Below are 25,069 nucleotides of genomic sequence, written 5' to 3'. Positions count from 1 at the left end.
GCAAATACAATTGTTAATATGCATTTTCTTATACTAGACAAACATCTGGTAATTGTAAGTCTGACAACACTGGAATTGTCAATGGTCACATTTATCCAAGATCTTAGGAGATGAAAGCCTCCCTTCTCTCGTAGAACCTGTGGTCCTTGCCTGGCCCTTCTCCCTCTATGTAAAAGTACAAAGTGAACAGTCAGTGGAAGCTGGTGGCATTAAGATCGACCGGGAGTGTAACTACACCCGCCACCACTTTGTTCTCAGCATCAGTCTGTAAACAACTAAGCTCAGTTAGAATGATAGACGATCTATTTTTGCAAAAACTCCATCAGAATCCATCGTCAGGATGAACTCCTTGATAGTTACTGTAATTTGCAGTTTTATAAACTTCACAAAGCAAATTGAAAGTTGGAAGGGGGCTAAACTTATCAAAAATCTTGACAAACAAGAAAAAAGGGTCTTGTGGTTACGGTTCTGTATAGCTTTGCAAAAAAAGCCCCCGGTTCCGACGCCTATGCTACACAGTTATGTTTTTTTTCTCCATATTTGTAATTTAAATCTTTGACAAAATCCATTTTATATCAATTTTTGTAGAAGATATCGTTATGTTAAAAGTACTAGCAAATCTTCAAAATTAGGTCACTGAAGCGTTGAAGCGAGGGGCTGTGTCAAAAATAGTTCGGACCGGAAGTATTTGATAAAGCATCACCCGTTTGATATAGCAAAGGTTTATCACACGGGTAATATACACCACACGTATGAGATAAATATATATATATTATATGTATATGTATGTAAGTATGTATGTATGTATGTATGTATATATATATATATATATATATATATATATATATATATATATATATATATATATATATATATATATATATATATATATATATATATATATATATATATATATATATATATATACATACACACTAGCAAGAGTCATACTTTACTATCAAATCTATCTATCATATATATCCAATTTAAAGCTAATTTTGCATGCATGTACAGTAAGTATAAGTAGGGAGGAAATAAAAATAGGTCATTTTGAATTAAATAAAAAAAAAGTAGAGGAAATAACGGTTAAAAATTGTATGCAGATATTGCATATAGTTAAACCATTAAATTTGAAAATGGGAAATTACACACCTACAAACAAGGATCAAGGGCGCGGATAACGTTTGTAATTAGAATGCAAAAAAACCCCCAAATTATTAAAAAAATAATATGCAACAGGAAAAAATAAAGAACAAAAAAATACTGTATTTAATTATTGTTTACACTTTTGACCAAATTAAACACAAATTGTATTTAACAGATTGATCAATTCTCTCCAAAAGTAAAGAAAGGTTTTAGAGAAGCAAGTCTATGTACTCTTAAAGAATTTTTTAAAACTTAGAAATATTATCAAATAATATTAACATCTACCAAATTTGATTCCTTCTACTTCTTACAGAAACTTATATTCAATTCATAGCTCTATAGAAACAGACAGATTGAAATCTACATGCCCCGTTCATCGATTGGTCGAAATCTACAGCGGCTAAAACTGACAGGACTGAAATCGACACGCCATGTTTATCGATTATTGGAAACCTACAGCGACCTAAGAAAAATCACGGATTCCACGAAATACAGTGTAATCATGAAAATGTTAGAGTGAAAGCCTCACAGGAGACGATTTGGCTGTTTCTTTTAGCTGACGTACTTATGTACATTAACAGTAGTTTAGTGAATTTTACTTAATTTTTATAATCAATTTATTAATTATTGTTAAAAGAAAGATGTAAACATAAACAATAAAATGCTTCTTTGATGATTTATGCGGCTTATGAAGGTAACGATCATTGTAGAAAAAATTACGCGGGTTGTGCATTTTTTTGCAATGTCAGTACCTTCATAACCGGAATGAATCATCAAAGAAAGCATTTTATTGATTAAATCTCAAATCTCTCTCTCTCTCTCTCTTTCTCTCTCTCTCTCTCTCTCTCTCTCTCTCTCTCAAAATTTCTTTGACATTCGTTGATAAGTAAACACTAAGTTGACATTGATGCAAGGTATGTGTAATTCTTGCTGCGCTCGCCACAACGATAGCACTGTTAAACATAGTATCTGTAGTTAAAATCTAAAGTTCTCTTTGGCTATATAATGAATATATAGACATTTTTACAGAACTCAATATCATTGTTTTTACCATGAGTAAGATCAATCAATCATGTACGAATAATACAGAACAAAAGGGGAGGCGGGCGATCCAAGTCTTGTAAAGCGAGGGATAATGATAACACGTATAAAAAAAAAAAACATTTAAAAATTGAAGTTGAATTAGGGGTACTAAGAGCTTTTCTTCCAGCTCATGGGCGCCGCCGTATTGGCCGCCATACATCTGTTGGACAGAGTTAACTCATTCATTAAATGAGTGGCGTATTTCTGTGTGCATTGTCCATTAACTCAATAAAAACTTTTCAAGTATTCAATGGAAAGTAATTTAAATGAAAACAACCAACAAAATATTTGTCAACAGTGTTTTAATCAGGAGTTAGACTAGTATCACGTATGTCTTATCAAATTATTAGATGAAAAATAAAAACATTATCAAGAAACCAATCTTTTAGATATTGAATTTAGTAAAATAGAAGAAATATAAACTTATATTATGAAATTAAAAAGCATTGAAAGAAGATATTAAAAAACGTCTCGAAATCTAAGTCTTTTTTCGACTTTTCCAGAGACACAATTTTTGCGTTTTACTCATGAACAATGATGTCATAATGTGGACTCAATAAGAGACGTTAAGTTAAACTTTGACTTATGATTTGAGTAGGCAGATTATTCTAGAACAACCCTTTCATTCCTTTGTCATTCTAATACATGCAGAAGATTTGACACCAACTGAACATTCCCATTTTTATGCATACGCATGGTTTCACTGTAGAGACCAATTAATTAATTGTTAAAACGGTTTGATATGTCTACCTTGTGAATACTTTTGAAGAAAATGTGTGTTATTTTATATCATCAAACAGTATTATTTATGATTTCCTTCAAACAAAAAGATACACTTTATCACATTCAAAATCAATTAACATTATTCTAGAAAACATGATCACGACAAGGATAAAATGGTTATGTTTCTTAACAATGACTACTATATTACTCTAGTAAAATTGTCGTATGTTTAATTTTTTCTTTATTTAGCTTATCATAATCAACAATGTTTGGGTCTTGTAACAAACATCTTAAAATACTGTTAAATACGACGTTTAAAACTTTTGTATTCAGTACTGTGTCTATGTATATGTACCAATAACATGTAGACTCTTCCATTTATATTTCAGTTCTAGCATTATATTTCAGTATAATATCCAAGCTGTTGCAAAGTGCAATATAAAGTTTCCAGTTTAATGAAATACCTTTGTATATATAATGGTTCTTCAAAGTTATCATACAGAGTTATTTACCAGTAGGAACTGAAAGTTGCCGAGCTTACAAGTGAGTATTGGTTTTGTTTAAGTCTGCCTATTTTTGTGTTTTTTGTTAAATAAATGTAACTTGTTATTGGGTATGCTAGTACTTGGGATATACATGTACTTTTAAATTTATCATCATTGCCTTCACCTTTCTATCCGTTTGTCTTTTAATCATAACTTCTTTTAAAGTGAATCAATTTACTTTTAAACGAAAATATGGTGGCATATTTCTGCCATCCACATAATTTTTTGGTCAACATAGCTGATCACGTTAAGTCAAGATAACTATCTCGTCCGAGATAAAATCTGCGTAAACTATACGTGCTGTACTGGAATTTTACACTGACATTTTTATGAGTTTCAGGATGTTGTTGATATGTGTGGTACTGATGATAACAATACAGTGTGGATTATGTGACAAGGTGTCACCAAAACCAGGTCTGAAATTTTTCAGAGAGGATTACAAGAGCGTGGAGGAGACCTGTCTGGCTGTTGGATTCGTCAGACACAACTGTAGAAATACTACTAAGACGAGTATGACTTCTTTTTCGTAATAAGTTTTAGATAATTGCTTTGTCGTTTTAAACGTTTGTTGCAAGAGCAAAATCAATAGATGGACAAAACAGTTATATTTATTGAACTCTTGAATTATTTTGCTTCTATCATCATACAAATACGTGTACAATTTGCTCTAGACAAAGAACTTTTTTTGTGAAATAATTTGGAAAATTACTTTTAAAACTATAATGTATTGGTACTGGGATACAAGTAAGTACATCCCATAAATGTATCAGGTATATCTTCTTTGTTAATGAAAATAATCTTACTTTTAGATCATTGGGTGATTGCTTTTGATGTTTAATTAAAAAATCAAAAATTACAGGTACGCGTTTCTGACCTATTTTTTAATGATGATTTTAGACCACCGAGCGGTTGCTTTTGATGTTCGATTAAAAGATGTTAAAAGAAATCTTGCGACAAAAGCTCGGGTTGTGTTCGAAACAGTTGATCTAAACGAAGGACTTGGATATAACCCATCTACCGGAATTTTCACGGCCCCTAGCGGCGGGATCTACGTGTTTGACTGGACCACTCTTACATTCCTAGGCAAGATTGCCTACACTTCACTTGTCGTGAATTACCAGTTTAAATCATGGAACTATTGTCGTGATGTGAATTCTAAAACCCACCTTCTTTGTAGCAAAATGACAGTTGTGAAGCTAAAGCAAGGAGATAAAGTTTGGATCGGAGTTTTTAGTGGACCAACTTATCTAAGTAGTCAGTACACGTCATTCTCTGGTTATAAACTGTAATTGATAATAAAGAATTACAAGTCTTTACTTGGTTAGTCCTTACTGATAAATATTCAACACACAGCGTATGCAAACTATTTTTATAATTTTGACAAAAAGAGCTCTTGTATTTCTATTAATGTAGTGTTATTTTTTCCAAAATTGTTGCAATATTGCATTCCTTTTTAATTTTCAAAATGCAAGACGTGTAGGTATATATAGATTGGATTGTATGTCACTAAAAACACTAAAATTAATAAGCAATTTGCTTCATGTGTATGGAAATTTCCAGTGAAATCACACGACAGCAGTTACATATATTTAATAAGCCAAAGCTAGCCTTTACCAAAATTAAAGTCTGGATTTTGAGACTATATTATTTTTTCAAAACAAAAAAATTATTCTAATATATCATTGAAAATTCCAAAATTTAGGAAACACAAATCTGAATAGTTGATCAGATCATAAAATGAATCAAGTTCAAACCCATCGCCAGGAAACATAATATATCAATTTTAAAATGGTTCAGACACAATGAAATGAAACATTCATGATGAACATCTAAGAATTACATCCAGGTAGAGCTCCTTCAGACTTCAACTGTTGGCCTGGGCCATGTATTGTCTGATGGCTGTGATGTAAGTCTCGGGAATAAGAAGGCTTTATAACCATACACTGAATTTCTATAACAATAGAACATGATGTACCTGTATTTACATCAGCCTCAAAGCAACTGTATTAACAGCTATACAATTTTCAACATCAAGAGTAGAAATTATTAGGCAGACTGTAGATACATCAGCCTTCAAGCAAATATATGAAACAAGCATAATATTTTCATCATTAAAAGTAGAAAAAAAAATTCTTGGATTTATGAAGTGTACAAGTAAACATTTAACTTTGAAGTTTAACTTTTTGTATTTTTTTTTAATTTCCTGCAAAATCTGCTCGATTTTTGTTAAAGAAAATTTATTTTAAAAAATCGGAAAGTGAGATTTTTAACCAATGCACATCTTATTGCAATTGCCTATATATTGCCACTTGGTTATTCGATCTGTGCTGCCCGTAAATACTACTTCCATGTATCATTCATCAGCATAGATTGGGTTTGAGTCCAAAATATTCTATGAGCATATATTATTTCTATTCAGAAGCTGATCCTTTTTTGCGCCTTGCATTCAACCGACATTTTTCCAGAGACAGTCATTAACAAGCTAAATAAGTGTTTTTCTACCAAGGACAGGAATGTTGTTTTACACTGTACAGTTATGTACATAATAAAGAAATAGAAAAGTAGATTTCTTTTTTACTTCTGCTATTGAACATCTACAGAATTATTGACGGCAATTGATTGACGTGTTTAGTACAATGTCGATTCGATGTATGAACATTTCAATTTTTCAAACAGGATAAAAGTAGTGTCTTTTATTGTGATTTTTATTCACCAGACTTTTATTTTGATTTTTGTCTTCACTGTTTGCCATTAACTCGAAACATGTACAACAAATGCACATACACATCATTTTATCGCAAATACCGGGTATGCCATCAATAGTCCGTTTTTTTATAGGCAATTTAAAAATAATGCCTGAGATTTTATTGAATATTCTGTTTGTGTTATTGTGTTTTATTCTGCAGAATTTACCGAACAGACTAATCCACACGTTACAAAAGTTATGTCTCTTGGCAGCCATCTTTAGGGGAAAACCAATATATATCTTACAGTAGCTTTTGTAGTTTAAAAGTTTATAACTTTGTCATTTTACATTAAAAATCTGTCTCCGTTCTGTATTTTGATTTCACCAAGCTGGAGCAACACACGTATTGAAGGAATAAATTAATTTTAAATGATTTCATCGCAGGACGCCAAAAATAATTGACTGCATAAAGAAGAAAAAGATGGGTTATCCATCTTGACCTTGCGAATGACTCTGCAAAGGGAAACAATTTTTGCAAAGTGTGGATTTGACTATAAAGGTAACGCAATAAACCAAAGCTAAATTTGGTCAATCACCCAATAAATCCTCGTACATTTATTCGATGTTCAAATACATTGTAATGTAATTTTTCTTTGCTTCGTTTACGTCATGGCATCATGGTTTAAACGGATGATATGCAAAGAAAATCGAAAATAACTTGTTTGAGGCGTTATGCATATGAGTATGAAATCAATATCGAGTTAAAAGCTGGTTTAAAAAGGTAAACTTTAATATTTTCAAGACTTCCGTCGGTCAGAAATCGTTATGATTAAAGCATAAATTGTTTTTCTTTATATTCATTAAAAATAATCTGTACTCTGCTTGACTTACTTAAATGTTTAAAGTACATATTGTTATACTGATTACTTTGCTTAATTTTTGATTTCACGATTTTTCGGGCGTATTAAAAAAATATGTCTAGTAATATACACAGGATAGGTCTAAGATAAGATTATTAAATCAGAAGCTTTTTCTTTTACCATATTCATTAAAATTTATCCCTAAATGAATGCCTACCAGGTTCATTGATAAATTAATGATTATATTTAAAATTCTGCTTTTAAAAAATATTTAAATAAGTTAAGAAGAAATGCAATACCGGAAAAACATCGCAGCCAAAAAGTGAAATCTGGCGTCATTTGTTGTTTCAATCAGTTTTTTTCGGTAAACTACATGCGTAACCTGTGTCAATTTTCACAGATAGTGTGGTCTTCATTGCTTTCTGCGCATGGACTATCTCAATAGACGTTGTAAATAATGTTAATATTTAGAGAATTTAGAGCAGGTTTTATAATAAAAATCAAGTACGATGTATGTGGTTAGTGCTGTGAGCAAACTACCTATAGAGTTTGTTGCTGCTCGAATATTTACATTTGTCTTACTTGTTTACTTGTACACAAGTACAAGCACAAGTTTACTTGTACACTTGTTTTGTAAAATAAAAAATTGTTCAAATTTTTTAATACGACTGTCCATCCGAACGATTCACTCAATAAAATATTGTTTAAGGTCCAAACTACACTCATTGTCTTTATCTTTATCGGTGTGGCACATTTTATAGTGATAAAAAAAACTACAAATTTAAAGTATCAATAAACGAATGCAAAAAAAACCCCCACAAAAACAAACAAACAAATATGATACAACCAAGATTTACACAGTTTTGTATTATTTCAGTAAATACTTTAATCAATATATGATTTAAGTTTAACTATATTTGTAATACAACACGATGAAACGATGTAGATTTAATTACGTTCGAAATAATACATGTATGAAAGTTTACATGTACATGAAGAGTTTTAACTGAAACTCATGATGATTCTTCAAAGTGCATTTGAAAGATTAAATATAAAATTACTAAGAAAAACATACATTTCTGATTGCTTTTAATGTTTTTTAAACTTCATTTTAAAAGAAAGAAAAAGAAAGTCTAAACCTTTTGGCTTGGAACCATATAAGCTTAGATTATTTGATGATAACGAAAAATGATATTAAAAATCACAAAGAATGCAGTTTTTGAAAAACGTCAAATGAATAGTACCCGAAATAAAAAAATATTTTTCTTAGTTTATTTATTTAATTTCAATCTGTATATATGGTCTTTACCAGAGATTCGATTATTCATTCAATTTCAGGATATCCACACACACACACACACACACACACACACACACACACACACACACACACACACACACCATACACAATATGTTGCAATAAATTCTTCGACATTTAATTTTGACGGCATTCAACTTATCAATAAATAGATTAATGAGCTTATAAAAGACACCAAAACATGCCGAAATAGCCTCACTAAATAAAGTGTTTTATATTGCTAACCTTTGAAACAATCATATAATTATGAAAATATATTTATATGAATACTTAGTCCAGTATATCGCGTTCTAAAGCAACAACATGACGCAGTCGTACGTTTCTGTAACTTTCTGAATAATTCCAATTTAATTGTTATTTTTGCTTAATCGAGTTAACAAAATATGGGGTTTGGTGAAAACTTCTACTTTTTTTACCCTCCATTGAACTTGTTATATAAGTTTTTATATTAATGGTAAAACATCTAAATTACGTTAACCCTTTTTACTTACACATATTATATTATGCCCTTAAACTATAATTTTAACATACATGTATATCGAAGCTTTAATCAAAAAATGAGAAATGCATTTGCATTAAAATGCTAATATGCATGAACTTTTTGCATAAGCGTTACTTTTTTCTCATTATCATTATTTAATGTAAGTCTGTGTACCACGCGAAGTAACATCGCAATGAGAAAATGAAACGCTCTTTCAATTATGCCTTGCAGGATAGCATTTGATATTGTGCATGTAGTTAGATTATATTCTGATTGAGAAGAGGATGGGTAATATTATCCAAAAGAATTTCTTCAAGTTTATGTAAGTTTTCAGACATATTGGTAAAACAAGACTCATCGATGAGGGATAGTTGTTAAAACCTTAATATTGAATCATGATCATAATTTAAGATTAGGACTGCTTATGTTTACCGCCAACTGCGATTACAAAAGCAGTTATATACAAACATGTTGTAAATTAATAAATTTTAAAACGTTTTCAAGAAACTAAAACATATTTATGTCAATATACCTACAATGAATTCATTACTCTTGTTCTACGTCAACATTTCCTTATCCATTCATGTATAACTAAAATTTATAATTTCTAATTTGTTATTGTTGCAGATCGCAAAAAAACTAATCAATAACAATAAAATATCTCAATACAATGCGAAATATTTGCAACCCCCCCCCCAAAAAAAAAACCCGACAGGACGGTTTACATGTTGATGAGACGATACAGAGTATGTCTGTATATTAAGTTACAATGTATAACACAGCAAGTATAGGTCCCTATACGATTCTGTACTCATCAAACTAAGAAACAAGTTCAGTAATCTCTCTCTCTCTCTCTCTCTCTCTCTCTCTCTCTCTCTCTCTCTCTCTCTCTCTCTCTCTCTCTCTCTCTATATATATATATATATACCAATTGCTGGTATTATTTTACAGTTTAATGTCCAAGCTGTTACAAAATGTAAGGTGATTAAATACTAGTACTCTAATATATATATGATGATTCTTCGAATTTATTATTGTTCATATCATTTACAATTAAAATTGAGAGTTGCTATACAAGTAAGTACTGAACAGTTTTTTTTTTATTAAAAATTATCTGTTATATTTTATTTTTGAACTTTTAATGGTATAATTATACTATCACGAATTATTTTCAACCTAATATCCCTCCCAACCGATCACAAATTCTTTTTAAAAAATCAACTACTTGATACTTCAAGATGAACAATTACGTCCTCCATTTGACTTATACATGAAGATAAGTTCATATCTACTTTTACATGTAACTTTACTTTGGAAAATTTCAAGCTTATTTTACAGCTAACACTTTTTTTGCAAATGCTTAATAAAAATTTTTAAGTACAAGTTAAACATTTATATACCAGTAATTTAAAGTATCTTTTGGGCTGACTGTTTTCTCTTTGTTAGTTCGTTAAGAACACATTTAACATTTTCTAGTAATTGTCACATTTAAATTTTGATCGAAATCATGACTGTATTTTTTATTCAGCATTTATTAAGTAAACTAATTAAAGGTCTAAGCTTTGTTCACAGAAAATAGAATCGTGAGTTAGATGTAACTTGCTTATAACTTGTGGATTGACACTCAGATGTATTAGTTTAAGTGACAAATATATATATGATTATCAAACATTTGGTTTAAATTTGTGTCGTTGCATTTTAAAGGATAAAATACTGTTGTTCCATTCCAAAATATCTCTGCTCATCAGTACGTGCAATACACATATAAACAATTTCCATTTTCTTATGGCTGCATATAATCAGAAGAAGTATTCACATTCTTATTTAGATATAATGATTTTAAATTGATACCATATTTTATTTTAATTAACTTCTGAATATCTTTGATAAGTTTCAGGATGTTTTTGACATTTGCTTTACTGATGATCACAATACAATGTGGATTGTGTGACAAGGCATCACCAAAACCAGGTCTGAAAGTATTCAGAGAGGATTATAAAAGCGTGGAAGAGACCTGTCTGGCTGTTGGATTTGTCAGAAACAACTGTAGAAATGATTCGAGGACGTCAAAGACAAGTGAAAGTCATCTGAATGATAAGTGTATGTTTTTATCGTGTCTCTTGTTTGGATTTGATCGGTTCAATTATAATGATTTTTGTTTTAATCTTCACTCTTTGTAAGTTTTTTTGTCTTGGTTCGGGAACTGCTTAAAATGCTATAATTGATGTACATATGTAAATAATATTCCGGCCCATTGTATAAAAGCTTCGGAAGTGACTAAAAATTATACTCTACAAGTACTGTTAAGAAGTGACATATAATGAAACATGAGTGTGTGTCTGACCTATTTTCTTACGATGATTTTAGATCACCGAGTGGTTGCCTTTGACGTTCGATTAAAAGATGATAAAAGAAATCTTGCCACAAAAGCTCGGGTTGTGTTCGAAACGGTTGATCTGAACGAAGGACAGGGATACAGTGCCTCTACCGGTATATTCACGGCCCCTAGCGGCGGGATATACGCGTTTGATTGGACAACTCTTGCATGGAAAGGACAACATGCCTACACTTCACTTGTTGTGAACGACCAGTATAAGTCATGGAACCATTGTCACGATGTGATTTCTAAGACATGGCTTCCTTGTAGCAAAATGACAATAGTGAAGCTAAAGCAAGGAGATAAAGTTTGGATCGGAGTTTTTGGTGGACCAGCTAATATGTATAATCAGTATACTTCATTTTCTGGTTATAAACTGTAATCAAAATTCACACTGAAAGCTTTTTAAAGCATTTCAAACGGTGTTTCAGATATTTTGCGGATCATTCTTGTCTAATGTTCTTTGAATAAATATTTGATACACGACATCTTATTCGAATATGTGCTGTAAGATGAGTAAAATGACGTTCGAATATGAGTACCCAAATTCGTTCCAAACTACTCTCAAGTACATTGTTCACCTAATTAAATGTCCGCTTTAATTTAATTAGCAAAGACTGACTCCAGACTTCCACTAAGTTGGGGTTACCATGGTAACCTTCACGTATATGGAAATTAGCCGTTCCTTCTATGTAAAGTTCTGATCGACAATAATGATATTTAATTTACTTTTTTTACGTATTTTTCACTACTTTTTTATGGATAATTGATTAAATGATTCAGAGGCAGATGTAAATATAAAAAAAGTAAAAAGCTTTCATTTGGTATTTCAAAGGGCTCTCGCGCTGACGAGAATATTGTGTTTTCTCGTCAGTGCTGGCCACCTTTATACCTGCATGAAACACCAAAGAAAGCCAATTAGATTCAATAGATCTAACACTTAAAATTTTAAAAAATTGCCTATTTTTACCTACATGTTTTTATAAAAAATACCAAGCTCCTATTTTTGGTCTTAGTATTTAATAGAAGATTTTTCTTTATTCCTATTTGAAAAGATTATTTCTATAACTATATGAAAATCTCCCCTTTGTGACCACACTTTTCTCCAGGGAATCGTGGTTTGATCAAGCTTTAATTTACAAAACTTGTGCTTTCACACAAGTTTCAGCTTATAAGGCTAAATGCTTTTCTAGAAGAGTTATAAAGATTTTCTTTGTATTTTCCTATGTAAAAATTTGAGCCCCCACCCCCCACCCTTGTGGCCCCACCCTACCCCGGGGATCATAATTTGAACAAACTTGAATCTACAATACATGATGATACTTCTACCCAAGTGTAAGTTTTCCTGGCTAAAACGTTTTTGAAAAGAAGATATTAAAAGTTTTTCTATAAAAATTCTTCAGTAAAACTCCCCCCCCCCACCCTCATTGGGGCCCCACCCTACTCCCAGAGACCATAATTTGAATAAACTTGAATATACACTATACCTGAGGATGCTTCTACACAAATTTGAGTTTTCTTGCGTACAGGTTTTTGAGAAGATTTTCTCTATATATAGTTCTATGTAAAAATTAAACCCCCATTATGGCCCCAACCCTACCCCTGGGGAGCATGATTTGAACAAACCTGAATGAATCTACACTTCCTGATGATGATTCCACACAAGTTCCAGCTCTTCATGCCAAACAGTTTTTGAGAAGATTTTTAAATATTTTCTCAAAATATTCCTATTTAAAAACCAAATGTGGCCCCACCACATCCCCGGGGGCCATGATTTGAACAAACTTGAATCTACACTACCTGAGAATGTAAAATTTGTTCCCCCATTGTGGCCCCATCCTAACCCCGGGGATCATGATTTGAACAAAATTGAATCCACACTAACTGAGGATGCTTCCACACAAGTTCTAGCTTTTTGGCCATATTGTTTTTGCAAAGAAGATTTTTTGAAAAATACCATCAAATTTTCAATAATAATAAATGTTCTCCCCTTTAAAGAGGGCGTGGCCCTTCATTTGAACAAATTTGAATTCCCTTCACCCAGTGATGCTTTGTGCCAAGTTTGGTTGAAATCGGCCCAGTGGTTCTTGAGAAGATGAAAATGTGAAAAGTTTGCGTTGACAACGACGACAACAACAACGACAGACAACGAACACATTTTGATCAGAAAAGCTCACTTTAGTCTTCGGGTCAGGTGAGCTAAAAAGTAATCATATTTAATACAAATAGTAAAATATTTGTTAATTAATTGCGATGTACATGCTATGAACATCGCAAAGTGCAGTTTTAAGAAAGTCCAAGGAATCCATATCCGCTAGGTCCGTTCGTCATTAAAAGATTTTTGTATTGCCTTGGAGAGTGGGTTCCGAAGGTCGGGGACCGTATTTGATCACCTCATAATATTCAAAGATACTTTATACAAGTATAACATAATTTTTGGCAATTGTTCAGATAGATATTGTAGATATTAAATCAATTGAAATAAATGTTACTGTTATTTTTATTTCGTATATAACTATACAAACCCTGCTTGCTCCCCAACTGTACGCCATTAGTGTCATTGATTGTGTTGAACTATACGTTACATGTACAAATTTGATTTGTAGCGTTATCACAGACAAAGACATTGGAAAATGTAAATATTCATGATCTCGAATAAATGATGATAAACTGCTACCTAAATAATGCTAAAAAGCAATTATGAAGCTGAACACTTCTCGTAAAACGTTCTTCAATCATAGCCGCTATCCCTTCAACTCCTCTCTATAAATTTAAACCCAAATATCTTAACAGTCCAAAGTATTTTGCTGTACGGGTCCCACCTGTGTGGACGCACATCTTTCCTAGCCGTGTTACTCTGTTGCAATGTAATTATTAATATGAACTTCATTCAAGTTAGGAGATATATACAAGACATGCATTATATAAAAACCGGAAATGCAAATAGAACATAGAAGAAGAGGCCCAGGGGCCACATCGCTCACCTGAGCAACAATTGCCTTAACTCCGATCTAATTAGCAATACAGTATCAAAATCAAAATATCTTGACAACTAAGTACAGTAAATCTTGCTCAATTTTTTTTAAAAATCTGCCGATTTGTATCCACATATTTTCATGGTAAATATCAAGCCCCTTTTGTTGTTATAGCTGTAAGAAAATTTTTCTCTATTCCTATATAACCCCCCCCCCCTTTATGGCTCCACTTTTTCTAGGGAATAATGGTCTGATCAAATTTTAATCTGCACAACCCATGCTTTCACACAAGTTTCTGCTTTTTGAACTATAAACTTTCCCAGGTTATTTTTAAAGATTTTCTTTCTATTGCTATGTAAAAATGCATCCCCAATTGTGGCCCCGCCCAACCCCCAGGGACCATGTTTTTAACAAACTTGAATCTACACTATCTGAAGATGCTTCCACTTCAAATTGAGCTTTTCTTGCCTAATATTTTGTGAGAAGATTTTAAAAGATTTTCTCTATATATTCTTACATATATGTAAAAATCCATTTCCCCATTGTGGCCCACACTACCCACCCCCCCCCCCACCCCCACCCCGGGACAATAATTTAAACAAACTTGAATCTACATTATCTGAGGATGCTTAAGCTTTCCTGGCCTAATAGTTTTTAAGAAGATTTCCTCTATACATTCTTCATGTGTAAAATTTCACCCCCCATTGTACCCCCGCCCTATCCCTGGGGACCATGATTTAAACAAACTTGAATCTACACTATCTGAAAAAGCTTCCACACAAGTTTAAGCTTTTCTGGCTCAATAATGTTTGAGAAGAAGATTTAAAAAGATTTTTACTGTACATTCTTATGTAAAAATTCATCCCCCATTGTGGCCCCGCCCTACCCCCGGGGGCCATAATTTGAACAAACCTAAATCTTCACTATCTGAGGATGCTTCCACACAAGTTTCAGCTTTTCTGGCCAAATGGTTTTTGAGAAAAAGGTGTTTACACATCTGCTCTATACATTCTTTTGTAAAAATCTATCCCCATTGTGGCCCCACCCTACCCCCGGGGACCATAATTTAAACAAACATGAATCTACACTACCTGTGAATGCTTCCATACAAGTAACAGCTTTTCTGGCCAAAAAGTTTTTTAGAAGCAGATTTTTGAAAAATACCAACAAATTTCAATAATTCTAAATCTGTAGCGAGGCACGCATTTTTGTTATAGAGTTACCTCCCTTAGTTATATAGATTTACATCATTAAATGCCTGTTAATTATCTCTGATCATTAGTATATTATTTGATCTTCTTTACAATAATAATCATTGTATATAAATACTTAGAATTAGAGATAACAGAGGTTTCTGTATAATACAGGCAGTATTATTTATTCAAAATATGGCATGGATGAAACTAAACACCAATTTATTGTTTAGAGCAGTTTATTTATATAAGGCTCTTCCGTGTGTGTAAGAGAGATTGACTACGTAGTTATAGCCTGTGTACGTCTCTCTGAAACTCTTGTCTTTGAGTACTCTCTGCGAGTTAAAGTGTTGATCACTTTGGTAGCGGTTACGTTCTTGACGGACATAGGGGTGTTGGCATCCTCTATTGTTAAGCTACAGCTCGGCAGAGAACTAGTAAGGCTAAACAAATAGTGAGTTCAGATAAGAGAAGTGTTGGTATCTTCTCTCGGGTATCGGGCTCTTCGAGGTGTTGGTATCCTCGGTTGAGCATCTTGGCTACAAGGGGTGTTGGTATCCTCTATAGGGAACTGGGCTATAGACCAATAGTAGTGCAGATACCCTTGTTAATGAGAAGTAAACTGGTAAAGGCTCACCAGGTAGCACGGAGACCTTGTGCTTGGGCACTTGGTTAGAGACCTTGGTTTGGGTCACAGGTCTAAGACATCTAATTGAGACGGTGCTCGGTTTCATCCATAACCTGGTCCAGGAAGACCAAGATCTTGTAAATACGTTGTGTCAATCTGTTTTGTTCTCCGAGGTCTGATTCTTCGCAGACCCTTATCCCATAGTAACGTCAGACAGATAGTCTACCCCCTACACGTTACACAAAATTTGGTGGCAGCGGTGGGATATCGGAGAGCTGCAAAACACTGTAATAGGTCAGTATGGATGAAGTTGAAAGAGAGATCTCGTTCATAGATCAAAAGCTGAAGAAGCTTCAGGATAGTTTGGCGCACAGAGACCACTCCACCCCTCTGCCCAGAGAAACTAATGAACCTGCTTTATACGACTCTGGGATGGACACGGGACGTCCATCTATGTTACCAAGACGAAGTGCATCACCAGTCTTGGCAACAAATGCACTGCCTCGTACAAAACAGCCCGGTGAAAGTCCAAGAGCGCAGAGCAACGAGGTTTTAAACTATGCTGATATGGGTGCTAGACCGAAAGACAAAAGACCTCCCAGGACGGAGTTCTCAGAGGATGATTATCTGGACCCAAGAGAAAAAGCTCATCCTATGACTGAGTTCTTAGAGGATGATTACCTTGCTCCAAGCGTTACAGTGCGCAAAGCACCTAGAGTCAGGTTTCCATCTCCTATTAGAAAAGATGACACACGCGGAAAAGCGAACAAATCTACTTGTGTGAATATGAAGCCAGCCACATATGATTGTTCGATCCCTTGGCAGGACTACCATAGCCACTTCGAGGCCTGTGCAGATTTGAATGGTTGGACAGAGAGAAGTAAGGGCACTTACTTAGCTGTATCGTTGAGAGGAAACGCATTGGGGGTTCTTGGAAACTTTCCCAAAGGAGCGATTCCTGTTTATTATGAACTGGTTAACGTTCTCAAGGAGAGATTTGCTCCTCCAGGCCAGACAGAACTATACAGGGTGCAAATGAAAGAACGTCGGCAGAGACCAGGTGAATCACTCCCAGAGCTAGCCCAAGCCATTCGTAGACTAGCGAATCTGGCATACCCCACGGCTAATTTAGAAATACGAGAGACCCTGTCCAAAGATCAGTTTGTGGATGCTCTGGTAGATTCTGACATGCGAATCCGGATAAAGCAGTCGCGTCCCACAAACCTCAATGAAGCTGTTAAGTTAGCTGTTGAGTTAGAAGCATTCAACAGGGCTGAACATAAGAGCCATTTAAGAACCACAGTGACTGAAACAGTAAACGAGGTACAAAGTTCAAACGAGAGTGATCTAGCGATGATGATCAAAGACCTCACTAGCAAGTTTGATAGGCTCCAAAGAGATGTAGACGAAATCCGACAAAGAAAACCCTCGTCTTTGGCAGCAAGTGACGATAGAAAGGAGCATACAAAGAGAAAAGTCATAAAGTGCCATTACTGTCACAAGCCTGAACACATGCGCAAAGACTGCTTTGCACTAAAGAATCGGAAGTCGAATGCTGGGAATTTTAAACAGCATGAGGAAAAGCAAAGAAAAGCAAGTGGTTCGGTAGGCGCCAATACGATTGGTGTAGAAGCCGGAATGTTTCTACGGTCCAGACTTCAAGGCATTGAAGTGAACCTACTGGTTGATACGGGTGCTACTCTGACACTTGTTTCCTCAGCAATAGCCCAAAGAATTGCTCATGACCGCATGCCTGCTCTAGAGCTTATGCAGAAGAATGTACTAGATGCAGGTGGGAAAATGTTAAATGTGTCTGGAAAGGGAACGTTTCTTTTGAAGATCGACAATTTTTCATGTAATGTCACAGCCGCTGTAGCTGAATTAACAGTCGATGATATTATTGGCCTAGACTTCCTAACAGAGTACCGGTGCATGGTCGATGTGCCGAACCAAGAACTTTGTATTGGGAAGTTTAATAAATTTCACATGGAAAAGAAAGGTCATTTTGGTTGCTTTAGGGTTGTGAATATGAACCAAGTTACGATCCCTGCAAATCAAGAAGTTATTGTGCCTGGTCAGATTTGTGTACCTAAAGGCGAATGTCTCTACAATTGTGATGGTATTATTGAACCTGTCGAGAGAGATAGAAACGACTTACCAGCAATTGTTGGACGAACATTAGTACAGAGTGCTAACATAGTACCTGTAAGATTGCTGAACCCCTCTGACGAATCATGCTTAGTCAGAAAAGGAACGCTCTTGGCTCAGATAACTCCTGTTGAACATGTTGGTATCGTGCACAAAAGTGCCACACAGTCCTCAGGCCTTGATGATCAGTTGAAGAGTTTGTTAGGTCGTTGCAGTGAGGACTTGTCAGACCAACAGAAAGAAGCTGTGTGGAGTCTTATAAGAGAATATAATCATTTGTTCGCAAAGGACAACTCTGAGCTTGGTTCTACCAATGTTGTAGAACATGAGATAAATGTCGGTAATGCCAAACCAATAAAAGAGCCTTTGCGTCGGCTCCCATATCACTCAGCTGATACCGTAGATGAGCATGTGCAAGAGATGCTCAGGGATGGAATCATTGAGCCGTCGTCAAGCCCATGGGCAGCTGGGGTAGTTTTAGTGCGTAAGAAGGATGGTTCCACCCGCTTCTGTGTTGACTATCGGAAGCATAACAAAGTGACAATACAGGATGCTTACCCGCTTCCCAGGATCGACGAGTCATTAGATAGCTTGTCAGGCAACAAGTGGTTTTGTACTCTCGATCTATTTTCCGGGTATTGGCAAGTCTCAGTTAAGCCAGAAGACCGTCCAAAGACAGCATTTATGACAAGGAAAGGGCTGTTTTAATTTAAGAAAATGCCATTTGGTCTAAGTTGTGCACCGGCAACATTTCAGAGACTGATGGAGAAAGTTATGACAGGTTTGCAGTGGGAAACCTGCTTGATCTACCTAGACGATATTATCATCGTAGGGAAGACATTTGAAGACATGATCCAGAATTTAAGAACCGTGTTTGATAGACTTCTTGATGCTGGCCTTAAACTGAAAGCTAAGAAGTGTACATTGTTCGCCAAGAAAGTGTTGTACCTGGGGCATGTCATTTCAGAGGAAGGGATCTCAACAGATCCAGAGAAAGTTGAGGTAGTGAAAAACTGGCCCGAGCCATGCAATGTGAGCGAGGTGCGTTCTTTCCTTGGTCTCTGTGGGTATTACAGACGGTTTATAGCACAGTTTGCTGAAAGAGCCAAACCGCTGACCAAGCTTACAGAGAAAGGAAGTGCCATGGAATGGACAAAGGAATGTAGAGAAGCCTTTCTTGATTTAAAAGAGAGACTATGTAAGGCACCTGTGCTGGCAATGCCAAATTTTAGCCATGAATTTATCCTGGATACGGATGCCAGCAATATGTCGATAGGGGCCGTTTTATCTCAGAGCATTGACGGTGTAGAAAGGCCCGTTGCCTACGCTAGTCGTACTCTCTCTAAGCCTGAGCGCCAGTACTGCGTCACCAGAAAAGAGTTGTCTACTTTACCAAGTATTTTAAACATTTTCTGTATGGAAAGCAGTTTACAGTTCGCACAGACCATAGTTCCTTGCGTTGGCTTCTAAACTTCAAGAATCCCGAAGGACAGTTGGCTCGATGGCTGGAGTCGCTAAGCGTTTTTGACATGAAAATTGAACACCGTCCCGGCAAACAACATGCTAATGCTGACGCACTCAGTCGCAAACCATGTAAGCAATGTGGTTTTACTGCGGACCAGGAACGTGAAACTGCACAAGTTGTCTCTCATGTCGAAGTTAAACCTTCCTCCATGTCTATGCAAAGTCTCCAAGACAGTGACCAACGCTTAAAGATGGTCAAGCAATGGGTCGAGAGTGGAAAGAAACCCGATTATGCTACAATCAGCAGCGAAGGACGAGTCCTTAAGTCACTTTGGTCTCAGTTCGAAATTCTGACCATTGACAACGGCATTTTGTATCGGAAGTGGGCTGATGACAAAGGTACAAAGATGCAAGCCATTGTGCCATATAGTGAGCGACGCACAGTCCTGGCTCAATACCATGACAACATACCGTCAGGACATCTTGGTGTGTCTAAGACAATATCTAAAATCCGACAGGGCTATTATTGGCCAGGGATCCAGTCTGATGTTCGGGCATACATCGCTGTATGTGACAAATGTAGCAGACGAAAAGGGTGCCAGAAAAACAAACGAGCGCCCATGCAGATAACACAGACAGGAGTGCCAATGGAGCGCATTGCCACTGACATACTTGGAGAACTACCAATGACAGAGACGGGGAATAGATATATCTTGGTAATTTCTGACTATTATTCCAAGTGGACAGAAAGCTTTCCAATGAAGAACATGGAAGCTGAAACCGTTGCAAAAATTATTGTGGAACAATTCATTGTGAGGCTTGGGGTTCCCTATGTAATTCACTCTGACCAAGGCTCGCAGTTTGAGAGTCGCTTATTTACCGAGGTCTGCAAGCTTTTAGGGATAAAGAAGACAAGGACAACGCCGTATCACCCCAAGTCTGACGGCATGGTCGAGCGCTTTAATAAAACATTAGCAACAATGCTTAGCGCCTATGTAGATGAACACCATAAAGACTGGGATGTTCACTTGCCGTACGTTATGATGGCATACAGGTCTGCAGAGCATGAGACTACGGGGTTTACTCCAAATTCTCTGATGCTTGGGAGAGAGGTTGCGACACCTCTCGATATTATGTACGAGATGCCACCAGATGTTAATGAAGTTCCACAGCATAAATGGGCATGGGAGCTAAAAGCTCGTATGGAAGAAGCGCATAGTGCAGTGCGTTATCACACGGGGCAAGAAATGCGCAGACAAAAGCGGTACCATGATGCAAAGGTGCACTGGCAACGCTTTGCTAAGAACGACAAAGTGTATGTTTTCTTCCCACAGAGGAAGGTAGGCCACAGTCCCAAGTTTACTAGTTACTGGAGAGGGCCATACACTATTGTAGGCAAGAAGTCTGACCTGCTCTATGAGGTAGACTGTGGATATCGGGGCAAGTTACAAGTCATTCATGCAGACAGACTGAAGCTACACAAGTCCAAAGTGTTGGCAGACGAAGAAGTAGATGCAGATCTAAAGGCTGATGATAATGAGTTACCAAGATCCGATGGGGACGAATCGGATAGGGAAAGCAATCTCGAGGGTGTTTGCTCAGAGAATAAGCGAACACGGAGACCACCAGTCTGGTTGCAAGACTATGTTAGATATTAGCCAGTTGTCTTAGGCAAAGACATATTTTATGCAAGGGCGCATAAACTTAGGGAGGGGGTAATGTAGCGAGGCACGCATTTTTGTTATAGAGTTACCTCCCTTAGTTATATAGATTTACATCATTAAATGCCTGTTAATTATCTCTAATCATTAGTATATTATTTGATCTTCTTTACAATAATAATCATTGTATATAAATACTTAGAATTAGAGATAACAGAGGTTTCTGTATAATACAGGCAGTATTATTTATTCAAAATATGGCATGGATGAAACTAAACACCCATTTATTGTTTAGAGCAGTTTATTTATATAAGGCTCTTCCGTGTGTGTAAGAGAGATTGACTACGTAGTTAAAGCCTGTGTACGTCTCTCTGAAACTCTTGTCTTTGAGTACTCTCTGCGAGTTAAAGTGTTGATCACTTTGGTAGCGGTTACGTTCTCGACGGAGAACGGGTGTTGGCATCCTCTATTGTTAAGCTACAGCCCGGCAGAGAACTAGTAAGGCTAAACAAATAGTGAGTTCAGATAAGAGAAGTGTTGGTATCTTCTCTAGGGTATCGGGCTCTTCGAGGTGTTGGTATCCTCGGTTGAGCATCTTGGCTACAAGGGGTGTTGGTATCCTCTATAGGGAACTGGGCTATAGACCAGTAGTAGTGCAGATACCCTTGTTAATGAGAAGTAAACTGGTAAAGGCTCACCAGGTAGCACGGAGACCTTGTGCTTGGGCACTTGGTTAGAGACCTTGGTTTGGGTCACAGGTCTAAGACATCTAATTGAGACGATGCTCGGTTTCATCCATAGCCTGGTCCAGGAAGACCAAGATCTTGTAAATACGTTGTGTCAATCTGTTTTGTTCTCCGAGGTCTGATTCTACGCAGACCCTTATCCCATAGTAACGTCAGACAGATAGTCTACCCCCTACACGTTACAAATCTCCCTTTTAAAGAGGGTGTGGTCCTTCATTTGAACAAACTTGAATCCCCTTCACCCAGTGATGCTTTGTGCCAAGTTTGGTTGAAATCTGCCTAGTGATTCTAGAGAAGAAGATGAAAGTGTGAAAAGTTTACAACAACGACAATGCCGCCAACGCCAACGACGACAGACAACAGACAAATTTTGATCAGAAAAGCTCACTTGAGCTTTCAGCTCAGGTGAACTAAATAAGCTCAAAATCTAAGACAACGTAAGGAATACTTCATGTACCGATACACGTCAGCCATGATATTCGAATTTTCAATATGGTGTCACGAAAACTATTAATTTCTTTGAGTGGACGTTGACCAACCAGACTCATTATAATTTAAAAATGACAATGACCATCCATCCCACTTCAAAATATTCAAGGAATGCACTTGTTACTTTATATAAGCAAATGGAAATGAAAATACTGAGTGGCATTGTTTCATATTAGTAAATTTTCTCAGTGAAAAGACAAAATACAACACTGACTGAAAATATTAATTAAGCAAGAAATTATTTCCAAATTCTAGTTTTGAAAGCATATTTAAATAACTTAAAATACAATTCAAACAGAAAAATCAATATCAATATATCAGACATACAGAATTCCAGAATCTAACCTTAACCCTAGATGAAAATGAGAAATTTAAAGTTTCAAGCCTAATACTACAAAAACATTTCCAAATACATCATATAATATATCCCAATACCCTAATAAGTTAATAGGCGTACATTTAGCATTTCTCTTGATGTGCAATGCAGAGAACAGTAAATACAATAAATAAGTTTTTCACAGATTTCAACAAATCTTATTTTTTCAAATGGTATTTACCAATACATAAGCCAATAAAAGTGTTAACATGCACTTAAATATAGAAAAAAACATCATGTGATTGTCAGTCAGACAACTTACTTACTTACTTATTCCTGTTCGCTCCTTGGGGAGCATAGAGCCGCCAGTCAGACAACACTAAAGTTGAAATTGTCACATTTATCCCAGATCAGAAGAAATGATGGCCACTCCCCTCTCTTAGAAGCTGTGATCCTTGCCCGACCCTTCTCCCTCTGTGTCAAAGTCCAGCGTGAACAGTAGGTGGGAGCGGGTGGCATTCAGATAGACCGGGAGGGTCACTTACCCGCCACTACTTTGTATGCATCGGTCCTGGAAAATAACATAAGCTCCGTCAGAACCCCAAATGATAAAAAAAATATAGATTTTTGCAAAAGCTTCATCACAAATTCTTGAAAAATCATCAAATTTTTTCTTGTGTTTTTAATATAATTATTTTTTTTGCTCTGAAGCAACACAGCAAACAATTGAAGCTACACATAGAAACATGAAATCATTACAATAATTCTAAAATAATTTTATTCGTCAAAAAAATAATAATTTCAGGCTTGCTTAACACAATATTTACGTAATTGTTTGTACTGTGCAAACATGGAAATTCCGTCCCACTCTCTTTAGGTTATATAATAACAGAACAAGGACAAATTTAAAGGACACAATAGACAACTTGAGGCAGTATAGGGCAAGTGAACAACGAAACTACAAGGCAACTACAGTCACATTACCTGGTATAGACACTGAGAGAATGAAAGAAGAAAAAAAAACTACTGTACACATTGATAAACTTTATCACGTATCACTAAAAGGTGCATAATATAAAATAACAGAGATCAGAATTGGAGGAGTTTGACAGAAATCTTGTACACACCTGATCCAGCGGAGCAGGGTAACTGGCAGCTCAGTGGATCTTCAGACCTACAGCATTAATAAACATTAAAACATTATTTTGATAAAAAAAAAACCCCAAGGTTTCAAATGATAGCAACAGTTAATCTAAAATTTTAGCTAATGATGTTTATAAACAACTCACACATATCAAATAATTATTTCATAAACACAATAACATCCATCTGAATTTCTTTTACACACATTTAGTAACTTCGATATGGGTGTTTTTCTACTGCTTTGTTAGTCCACTCTTACCTGCAATTATAACTGCTTCAATTACATTGTATTGATATTCGAAAATACAGGTAGCCTAGTATGTATAATCATTTGCTAATCACATTAATTACTATGAATGGTAAGAAGTTTGGCAACCATTAAACTTTTATAAAATCATATTTATACATCTGCATGTATTAAGCAGAATGCCTAACATAAAGGTAGAGCTCGTCAAGAGACCAACTGTTGGCCTGAGCCACATATTCTCTGGTTGTTGTGATGGAGGCCTGGGGAAAAACAAGTCTCTCAATCATACGCTTGAAATCTATAATCGGAAAACAATATTCAAACTTCCATATACATTAATCTCAAAGCAAATGTTTAAAACAAACATGAAATTTCACAAGTAGAAGTAGTATTTATTTTTTTCTGATTTATGAAGATTACCTTTGTAGTTTGGCTCTTTTGCATTGCCTTCTAGTATTTCCCATATAATTATGTACATTATATTGAAATACTCAGTAGAAAGGTAGATAGTAGCCGAAGTGCTTTTTTGCTATTTAACATCGACAAAAATATCGACGGAAATTGATTGTTGCGTTTTGTTCATTTACAATAACGAGCCTCCAATACGATGCAAAATAGATTTTTGGAAGAGTCACTAATAAAGTGATTTCTTTTCTCCGTTTTCATTTGAATTAAGTATTAAATATATTTTTCATTATGTGGACCGCTTTATAGATTGTTCATGTGGTTTAAAACAGTAACTAATATATATATATATATTTTGGAAATGTACATTGAATAGACTTTTGAAACATAATTGATACATGAATTTTTTTTTTTTTTGGGGGGGGGGATGTTTTA

At 35.4% G+C, this 25,069-nt stretch overlaps 2 long non-coding RNA genes across 2 annotated transcripts; both read left to right on the top strand.

Moving 5' to 3' along the window:
* Nucleotides 1–3,429: 3,429 nt before the first annotated feature.
* LOC136276437 (uncharacterized) lies at nt 3,430–4,809 on the top strand. Its single transcript, XR_010714879.1, has 3 exons — nt 3,430–3,495; nt 3,838–4,007; nt 4,395–4,809. It is a non-coding gene; the product is annotated as an uncharacterized lncRNA (long non-coding RNA).
* Nucleotides 4,810–9,881: 5,072 nt separating this feature from the next.
* LOC105348818 (uncharacterized) lies at nt 9,882–11,705 on the top strand. The gene is made up of 3 exons (XR_010714998.1): nt 9,882–9,919; nt 10,734–10,942; nt 11,210–11,705. It is a non-coding gene; the product is annotated as an uncharacterized lncRNA (long non-coding RNA).
* The last annotated feature ends 13,364 nt before the right edge of the window (nt 11,706–25,069 follow it).

The sequence above is a fragment of the Magallana gigas genome, chromosome 6 (assembly GCF_963853765.1).
Source record: "Magallana gigas chromosome 6, xbMagGiga1.1, whole genome shotgun sequence".
NCBI lineage: Eukaryota > Metazoa > Mollusca > Bivalvia > Ostreida > Ostreidae > Magallana > Magallana gigas.
The sequence above is the reverse complement of the archived record's forward strand: the minus strand, read 5'-3'. Positions and strand labels throughout refer to the sequence as shown.